Raw genomic sequence first — 10,876 nt, 5'->3', positions numbered from 1 at the left:
TCAGTGGATAGTCAAAGCCATTTCCTGACTGTAAAGTCTCAGACATTCTCCCCAGGGCCCAACCCTGAGGTTTGAAGGAAAAGGAATATTGTTATTGTGCCATGAAGTTAAACGTTTTTATGTGTCTTAACAGTCCAGCCTTTTACATTTGAGAGAGAATGTTTAATATTATACAGCAGTACAGAATGCCAGCTTGTACTTGAGCATATTTTCATACACATCTGTTCCCCATGTTTAAAAATGAAAGCACTTTATACATCCAGTCCCCCCATTTGAAGAAGTCGTAAGTATTTGGACAAAACACTTACAGTCGTCAAAGTTTAGTATTTGGTTGCATATTCTACATCAAGCTTGTGACACTACAAACTTGGATGCATTTGAGTTTTTTTTTTGATAATGTTTTCCCCAATAGGATCTGAAAAATATGGCTAGATTGTAGAATCAAAGCATAGTTTAAAATATATGGGAGCTGGTTTTAGGTCAGTAGCAACCACCACCCGGTATCCGTCCAGAACACAAGGAGCCAGTATTTCAGTTTCAGGGGGTTAAATAAATGATCCACACACACACAAATCCAACATCACTCTGACAGTAATTGTGTCTGACAAGGATTGTGGTTCTGAAAACAGAGGTAAAACTTAAGACTATAGCACTGACATGCCTAACATGACTAACAAGATAGCACCGACTTGTGTATAAAAGCACGGGCTATACACTGTAGCAGGAAATGTGTGTTCACATGGCAGTAACCAACAGAGGCTATGGAACTTGTAGACAAGGTAAATATACTCATGTAAACAGTAGTGTTGTCAGTACATCTACACAACATTAACACACCCCTTTCCTGCAGTCAAATGGTCAAATCGCCCTCTAGTGGATTCATGGGTGTAATGTAAATATTTAATATAACTAATAAAAAAGAAATGTAAATGCCGAGAATGCGATGTTTATGTGTCGAACGGTTTTGTTATATTTCAGTTTTCTGGGATGTATATAAAGTGTAATATTGGGATGCAAACTCAACATTTAATATATTTCAACTCTATATCTGACATGGTACAGCTGCCTTCTTTTTTTATGCCCATAACCATGTGTGTGAGGTGAGTACTTTTGTTTCAAAATAGATTTGTTTAAGACTACCAAGAAACACTATGTGACCTTGATTTAGCCCACTGTAGTAAAAAGTTAGCATGAGCGATATGCACAGAAAATAGTGAGAAATGCTAACAAATGGCTAATCACTAACAGCATGCTAAATACTAATTCATTCTGAATGGAAATGCTAATGTTAGCTCTAACACTGGTGGGAGCGCAAGCTAGCTAACAAGCTAGCAAAAATGTTCCAGAAGAGTGATACGCTTATCAGACCATGATCTAAAGTTATTATTCTGGAAAAACATACAGTTGAAGTCAGAAATGTACATACACTTAGGTTGGAGTCATTAAAACTTGTTTTTCAACCACTCCACAAATTTCTTGTTAACAAACTGTAGTTTTGGCAAGTCGGATAGGACATCTACTTTGTGCGTGACACATGTAATTTTTCCAACAATTGTTTACAGACAGATTATTTCACTTATAATTCACTGTATCACATTTCCAGTGGGTCAGAAGTTTACATACACTAAGTTGACTGTGCCTTTAAACAGCTTGGAAATTTCCAGAAAATAAAGTCATGGCTTTAGAAGCTTCTGAAAGACTAATTGACAACATTTGAGTCAATTGGAAGTATACCTGTGTATGTATTTCAAGGCCTACCTTCAAACTCAGTGCCTCTTTGCTTGACATCATGGGAAAATCAAAAGAAATCAGCCAAGACCTCAGAATTTTTTTTGTAGACCTCCACAAGTCTGGTTCATCCTTGGGACCAATTTCAAAATGCCTGAAGGTACCACGTTCATATGTACAAACAATAGTACACAAGTATAAAAAACATGGGACCACACAGCCATCATACCGCTCAGGAAGGGGACACGTTCTGTCTCCTAGAGATGACCGTACTTTGGTGCGAAAAGTGCAAATCAAACCCAGAACAACAGCAAATGACATTGTGAAGATGCTGGAGGAAACAGGTACAAAAGTATCTATATCCACAGTAAAACGAGTCCTATATCGACATAACCTGAAAGACCGCTCAGCAAGGAAGAAGCCACTGCTCCAAAACCACCATAAAAAATCCAGACTACGGTTTGCAACTGCACATGGGGACAAAGATCGTACTTTTTGGAGAAATGTCCTCTGGTCTGATGAAACAAAAATAGAACTGTTTGTCCATAACGACCATCGCTATATTTGGAGGGGGAAAAGGGGGAGGCTTGCAAGCTGAAGAACACCATCCCAACCGTGAAGCACAGGGGTGGCAGCATCATGTTGTGGGAGTGCTTTGCAGGAGGGACTGGTGCACTTCACAAAATAGATGGCATCATGAGATAGGAAAATTATGTGGATAAATTGAAGCAACATCTCAAGACCTCAGTAACTCAGTAAAGTTCGAACTCTTGCGTCTCTGCGCAAGACGTCATTTCCGGTCACAACTTGCAGGCTTGTTTTCGAGTTGCTGTGCGTTTTGTTGCCAACCTATTTTGCTACCTGACAACTTTACGGTTTTCACTTTTTAATTACCGTTCATATATTTATTTATTTTTTCCTCAACTTTTCACTCCGGACGCTTTATCTGGACACGATTCGTCAGGACCTCCAACAGCCGAAGCTAAGTAGTAACATTAACATGATGCCTTCTAATTGCAGCCGCTGTGCTCGCCTTACGGCGAGGATAGCTGTACTGCAAGCCCAGCTTCAGACGCAATCGTTAGGCAAGGGTAATTTCAGTGTAGGAAAGGATGAAACAGCGTCTGTGCCACCAGTAAGTACAGATAGTAGTATAAATCCTCTGGCACAGTCCCCGCAGCCGGACAATTTTCTCACGGTTTCTGGAAGGAAATGCTGTAGGAACGCTCAACCGGTGTCGCTCATTCAGCCGACAGAAACTTTCAACCGGTTTTCCCCATTAAGCAGCGGGTCGGTGTCAGAGGCCGAGTCTTCTCTGGTCTCTACTCCTCCCGTTACGGGGTCTGAGACGCCGAAGCTTCCCACCATTAGCTCTGACAAATTGAAAACTCTAGTCATTGGCGACTCCATTACCCGCAGTATTAGACTTAAAGCGAATCATCCAGCGATCATACACTGTTTACCCGGGGGCAGGGCTACCGACGTTAAGGCTAATCTGAAGATGGTGCTGGCTAAAGCTAAAACTGGCGAGTGTAGAGAGTATAGAGATATTGTTATCCACGTCGGCACCAACGATGTTAGGATGAAACAGTCAGAGATCACCAAGCGCAACATAGCTTCTGCGTGCATATCAGCTAGAAAGATGTGTCGGCATCGAGTAATTGTCTCTGGCCCCCTCCCAGTTAGGGGGAGTGATGAGCTCTACAGCAGAGTCTCACAACTCAATCGCTGGTTGAAAACTGTTTTCTGCCCCTCCCAAAAGATAGTGTAGCGACCCGCACAGACAGCTGTGTGTTATGTGCTAGGCTAGGAGGTGGTTGTGTTGTACTGACCAGTACCCGGTGTTCGCGGGGTCCGACATGTCAATCAACCTGCTATCTGCCAATCACGGGAATGCCTGGAATGTTCTGATGCCGGGCATCCTGGTGGTTGGCGGAGTGGCGTGGAGGGGGGTTGGGCATTGGAAGTTAAGACCAGGTTCAGCCTTTGTTCTCTCTCTCTTACGTCTGGGCTTCACAAGAGAAGGTCACGATTGGCTTGTGGGTTATCTGTCATCTATTTGGCGTGTGCTACGGCCCAAACAGTAGCCTGTGTAAAGTTGGTTCAATAAACCGTCAATTCGCAAACTTAAGCCTCTGTCTGGACAATTGTTCATTTATGATCTAGTCAGGTCATTACAATAGAATTTGTAGATAATTGGCCCTCTTTCTGGGACTCACCCACAAACAGGACCAAGCCTGACCTGCTGAGGAGTGACGGACTCCATCCTAGCTGGAGGGGTGCTCTCATCTTATCTACCAACATAGACAGGGCTCTAACTCCTCTAGCTCCACAATGAAATAGGGTGCAGGCCAGGCAGCAGGCTATTAGCCAGCCTGCCAGCATAGTGGAGTCTGCCACTAGCATAGTCAGTGTAGTCAGCTCAGCAATCACCATTGAGACCGTGTCTGTGCCTCGACCTAGGTTGGGCAAAACTAAACATGGCGGTGTTCGCCTTAGCAATCTCACTAGGATAAAGACCACCTCCATTCCTGTCATTACTGAAAGAGATCATGATACCTCACATCTCAAAATAGGGCTACTTAATGTTAGATCCCTTACTTCAAAGGCAATTATAGTCAATGAACTAATCACTGATCATAATCTTGATGTGATTGGCCTGACTGAAACATGGCTTAAGCCTGATGAATTTACTGTGTTAAATGAGGCCTCACCTCCTGGCTACACTAGTGACCATATCCCCGTGCATCCCGCAAAGGCGGAGGTGTTGCTAACATTTACGATAGCAAATTTCAATTTACAAAAAAAAAAAAAAAAAAAAATGACCTTTTCGTCTTTTGAGCTTCTAGTCATGAAATCTATGCAGCCTACTCAATCACTTTTTATAGCTACTGTTTACAGGCCTCCTGGGCCATATACAGCGTTTCTCACTGAGTTCCCTGAATTCCTATCGGACCTTGTAGTCATTGCAGATAATATTCTAATCTTTGGTGACTTTAATATTCACATGGAAAAGTCCACAGACCCACTCCAAAAGGCTTTCGGAGCCATCATCGACTCAGTGGGTTTTGTCCAACATGTCTCTGGACCCACTCACTGTCACAGTCATACGCTGGACCTAGTTTTGTCCCATGGAATAAATGTTGTGGATCTTAATGTTTTTCCTCATAATCCTGGACTATCGGACCACCATTTTATACGTTTGCAATTGCAACAAATAATCTGCTCAGACCCCAACCAAGGAACATCAGAAGTCGTGCTAAAAATTCACAGACAACACAAAGATTCCTTGATGCCCTTCCAGACTCCCTCTGCCTACCCAAGGACGCCAGAGGACAAAAATCTGTTAACCACCTAACTGAGGATCTCAATTTAACCTTGCGCAATACCCTAGATGCAGTTGCACCCCTAAAAACTAAAAAAATGTCTCATAAGAAACTAGCTCCCTGGTACACAGAAAATACCCGAGCTCTGAAGCAAGCTTCCAGAAAATTGGAACGGAAATGGCGCCACACCAAACTGGAAGTCTTCCGACTAGCTTGGAAGGACGGTACCGTGCAGTACCGAAGAGCCCTTACTGCTGCTCGATCATCCTATTTTTCTAACTTAATTGAGGAAAATAAGAACAATCCGAAATTCCTTTTTGATACTGTCGCAAAGCTAACTAAAAAGCAGCATTCCCCAAGAGAGGATGACTTTCACTTTAGCAGTGATAAATTCATGAACTTCTTTGAGGAAAAGATTATGATTATTAGAAAGCAAATTACGGACTCTTCTTTAAACCTGCGTATTCCTCCAAACCTCAGTTGTCCTGAGTCTGCACAACTCTGCCAGGACCTAGGATCAAGAGAGACGCTCAAGTCTTTTAGTACTATATCTCTTGACACAATGATGAAAATAATCATGGCCTCTAAACCTTCAAGCTGCATACTGGACCCTATTCCAACTAAACTACTGAAAGAGCTGCTTCCTGTGCTTGGCCCTCCTATGTTGAACATAATAAACGGCTCTCTATCCACTGGATGTGTACCAAACTCACTAAAAGTGGCAGTAATAAAGCCTCTCTTGAAAAAGCCAAACCTTGACCCAGAAAATATAAAAACTATCGGCCTATATCGAATCTTCCATTCCTCTCAAAAATTTTAGAGAAGGCTGTTGCGCAGCAACTCACTGCCTTCCTGAAGACAAACAATGTATACGAAATGCTTCAGTCTGGTTTTAGACCCCATCATAGCACTGAGACGGCACTTGTGAAGGTGGTAAATGACATTTTAATGGCATCGGACCGAGCTCTGCATCTGTCCTCGTGCTCCTAGACCTTAGTGCTGCTTTTGATACCATCGATCACCACATTCTTTTGGAGAGATTGGGAACCCAAATTGGTCTACACGGACATGTTCTGGCCTGGTTTAGATCTTATCTGTCGGAAAGATATCAGTTTGTCTCTGTGAATGGTTTGTCCTCTGACAAATCAACTGTAAATTTCGGTGTTCCTCAAGGTTCTGTTTTAGGACCACTATTGTTTTCACTATATATTTTACCTCTTGGGGATGTTATTCGAAAACATAATGTAAACTTTCACTGCTATGCGGATGACACACAGCTGTACATTTCAATGAAACATGGTGAAGCCCCAAAATTGCCCTCGCTAGAAGCATGTGTTTCAGACATAAGGAAGTGGATGGCTGCAAACGTTCTACTATTAAACTCGGACAAAACAGAGATGCTTGTTCTAGGTCCCAAGAAACAAAGAGATCTTCTGTTGAATCTGACAATTAATCTTAATGGTTGTACAGTCGTCTCAAATAAAACTGTGAAGGACCTCGGCGTTACTCTGGACCCTGATCTCTCTTTTGAAGAACATATCAAGACCATTTCAAGGACAGCTTTTTTTCCATCTACGTAACATTGCAAAAATCAGAAACTTTCTGTCCAAAAATGATGCAGAAAAATTAATCCATGCTTTTGTCACTTCTAGGTTAGACTACTGCAATGCTCTATTTTCCGGCTACCCGGATAAAGCTCTAAATAAACTTCAGTTAGTGCTAAATACGGCTGCTAGAATCCTGACTAGAACCAAAAAATTTGATCATATTACTCCAGTGCTAGCCTCTCTACACTGGCTTCCTGTCAAAGCAAGGGCTGATTTCAAGGTTTTACTGCTAACCTACAAAGCATTACATGGGCTTGCTCCTACCTATCTCTCTGATTTGGTCCTGCCGTACATACCTACACGTACGCTACGGTCACAAGACGCAGGCCTCCTAATTGTCCCTAGAATTTCTAAGCAAACAGCTGGAGGCAGGGCTTTCTCCTATAGAGCTCCATTTTTATGGAACGGTCTGCCTACCCATGTCAGAGACGCAAACTCGGTCTCAACCTTTAAGTCTTTACTGAAGACTCATCTCTTCAGTGGGTCATATGATTGAGTGTAGTCTGGCCCAGGAGTGGGAAGGTGAACGGAAAGGCTCTGGAGCAACGAACCGCCCTTGCTGTCTCTGCCTGGCCGGTTCCCCTCTTTCCACTGGGATTCTCTGCCTCTAACCCTGTTACGGGGCTGAGTCACTGGCTTACTGGGGCTCTCTCATGCCGTCCCTGGGGGGGTGCGTCACCTGGGTGGGTTGATTCACTGTTGTGGTCAGCCTGTCTGGGTTGGCGCCCCTCCTTGGGTTGTGCCGTGGCGGAGATCTTTGTGGGCTATACTCAGCCTTGTCTCAGGATGGTAAGTTGGTGGTTGAAGATATCCCTCTAGTGGTGTGGGGGCTGTGCTTTGGCAAAGTGGGTGGGGTTATATCCTTCCTGTTTGGCCCTGTCCGGGGGTGTCCTCGGATGGGGCCACAGTGTCTCCTGACCCCTCCTGTCTCAGCCTCCAGTATTTATGCTGCAGTAGTTTATGTGTCGGGGGCTAGGGTCAGTTTGTTATATCTGGAGTACTTCTCCTGTCCTATTCGGTGTCCTGTGTGAATCTAAGTGTGCGTTCTCTAATTCTCTCCTTCTCTCTTTCTTTCTCTCTCTCGGAGGACCTGAGCCCTAGGACCATGCCCCAGGACTACCTGACATGATGACTCCTTGCTGTCCCCAGTCCACCTGGCCATGCTGCTGCTCCAGTTTCAACTGGCCTGGGCCCTAGGACCATGTCCCAGGACTACCTGACATGATGACTCCTTGCTGTCCCCAGTCCACCTGGCCATGCTGCTGCTCCAGTTTCAACTGGCCTGGGCCCTAGGACCATGTCCCAGGACTACCTGACATGATGACTCCTTGCTGTCCCCAGTCCACCTGGCCATGCTGCTGCTCCAGTTTCAACTGTTCTGCCTTACTATTATTCAACCATGCTGGTCATTTTTGAACATCTTGGCCACGTTCTGTTATAATCTCCACCCGGCACAGCCAGAAGAGGACTGGCCACAGAAGCTCTCGGGGTGTGCGAGAACACGTGGGCGGACGAAGAGAGAGCAGTAGGAGTAGCGGTGTTGTCTGTGGTGATCCATGTTTCCGTCAGTGCCAAGAAGTCGAGGGACTGGAGGGAGGCATAGGCTGAGATGAACTCTGCCTTGTTGGCCGCAGATCGGCAGTTCCAGAGGCTACCGGAGACCTGGAACTCCACGTGGGTCGTGCGCGCTGGGACCACCAGATTAGGGTGGCCGCGGCCACGCGGTGTGGAGCGTTTGTATGGTCTGTGCAGAGAGGAGAGAACAGGGATAGACAGACACATAGTTGACAGGCTAGAGAAGAGGCTACGCTAATGCAAAGGAGATTGGAATGACAAGTTAATTATAAGGAATTCTTATCACTTTACAAGATTCCTGTAACATCTAAAGATTTTGCAATTGTTTTAGATGCCATTCCCTCAGGTGTTGTCTTTATTATTCGGGAAGGGGTCAAGACCTCACCCTGAGAATATTCCTACGATTACCCCTGTTGACTCTTCAGTAGGAAAGATTTGTTTTTCTTTTAGTCCATTCAACAACAAAGGAGCTATACGAGCCTTGTTTCAAAAGGATGTTGTACCTTACGTCATGCCATATTGGAATGGGTTTTATTGATAATGTCTGTTGGGAAAAAGTTTGGATGTTGCCACACACATACCTACTTACTAACAAAATTAAGGAAGTTTCTTTTTAAATTATTCATAAATATTATCCTGCCATCCACTACATGAAGAAGTTCTTTTTTTTAAACATACATTGAAATGGTACCTTTTGTAATGACCACCCAGAAAAGTGTTGCATTTTGTTTGGCATTGTATTCATGTAAGGAATTTGTGTCAAGACATCAGTAGATTTATAATTGAACACATTTTTGAAGATTTTACACTATTATGGAGAGATGTGCTGCTTGGATTCTTTACTTATGATAAAATAAGTTGAAACTATTTTATGTAATTCATTTCATTATTCTGTTGCCAAATGTCATATTCACAAATGTAAATTTACAAACAAAACACCACATTTTATTACCTTGCAAAAATAAATTAAACTATATTTTAAATACAATTTATTATTATTTTGTAAAGCTGTTAGAATGATATATGTCTGTATATCCCTTAAGGTCCTTGTGTAATGTGATATTGTACCCCCTAGCCCAAATGTCCTTTGTATGTTTGTTATACATACTCCATGTACTTATATTCCCCATGTACTTTTTGTATTGATTTGTATTGATTGTATTGTATTAAAAAAAACTTTAAACCTCAACGCCAATATGGAGTCAACATACAACTATAAGTAAAAATGTATGTAAATAAGTTAGAAATTGTGCTACTAATGCACATGACGTCACAAACACGTCTCGTAAAAGTTATGATGTTTTTGTTTGGTTACCTTTTGGAAATTGTAGAAGTAAAACATTTTCCTTCATCAGAAGTTCCAGCTAGGCAGGCAAACGTTATTTAGCTAATTAATTTGCAAGCTATCATACAGAGAGGGTATGTCTTTTAAGTGTTTGGAATGCAGCCACCAACTCCCCTCAGCCCTCATATTAAGTGGACACTCCTGATGACGTTTCATGACATCTGACGAGTATACACTTGCAGGGCAAATGGCAAGGGAGGAAGGAAGGATTTTTAAATGAACCACCCTTGCCCGGAAATTCGTCACTCGTTCATGCCGTGATGATTGTGTTTTCAGCCACCGGTAGCTTGTGGGAGCTTTATATGCCCTACAGTCAATTATGATTGCATGCCTACTTATATTAACTATATAATTATTAATATAGGCCTACTGTATGATAGCTAGCAAATGTAACCGATGTGAAATGGCTAGCTAGTTAGCGGTGGTGCGCGCTAACAGCGGTTCAATCGGTGACGTCACTCGCTCTGAGAGCTGAAGTAGTTGTTTCCCTTGCAGAGTGAGGGGTAACGATGCTTCGTGGGTGTCAGTTGTCTATGTGTGCAGAGGGTCCCTGGTTCGAGCCCAGGTAGAGGAGAGGGACGGAAGCTATACTGTTACACAAATGAATTAGCTAACTAACGTCAGCCTGCCTAGCTGGATCTTCTGAAGAAGGAAAATGTTTTATTTCTCCAAAAGCTAACCATACAAAAACATAATTACTTTTACGATACGTGTTTGTGCATTAGTAGGACAATTTCTAACTTATTTCCATTTATTTTTACTTACACTTGTATGTTGACTCCATGTTGAGGTTTTAAGTTTTGGCTGACTTTTTCTTAGCGGATGTACAATCATCGCAAATTTCATTATGGGGTGTTTCAGGCCCCGAAGTGAACATAATTGAACACTCGCAAACTTCTTTAAAAACGAGGGCAGTGGGGTTTACGTTGCAAACTTTTCTTGCTTGGCTAATCATTTGGACCTACGACAAAATGGTCATGGGGATTCCCCCAAGGGCATAAGGTGAGGGTAAGTATATTAGGGTGTGTCTTTTATGAGTTTGAAACGCAGCCATGTGTTTGGTGTTTGGAATGCAGCCATGGCATCAAGAACTAGATTAAACGAGTCACTTATGATTCCCCACATGGCAGTTTCTTGTCATTGTTGGTAGCTATCTGGCCATCCAGTTGCCATATTTATACAATAAACTTTTTCCATAATGTTATTGAGCCAAATAAGGAATATCACAGCAACTTGTAGGACGTTACATGCTGACCAGACCGGACACGTCGCGTGGGTGTGCGTCACAAAATACA

This window comes from Oncorhynchus nerka, linkage group LG25, assembly GCF_034236695.1.
Source record: "Oncorhynchus nerka isolate Pitt River linkage group LG25, Oner_Uvic_2.0, whole genome shotgun sequence".
NCBI classification, from domain to species: Eukaryota; Metazoa; Chordata; class Actinopteri; order Salmoniformes; family Salmonidae; genus Oncorhynchus; species Oncorhynchus nerka.
Note: the sequence above shows the minus strand (reverse complement) of the source record.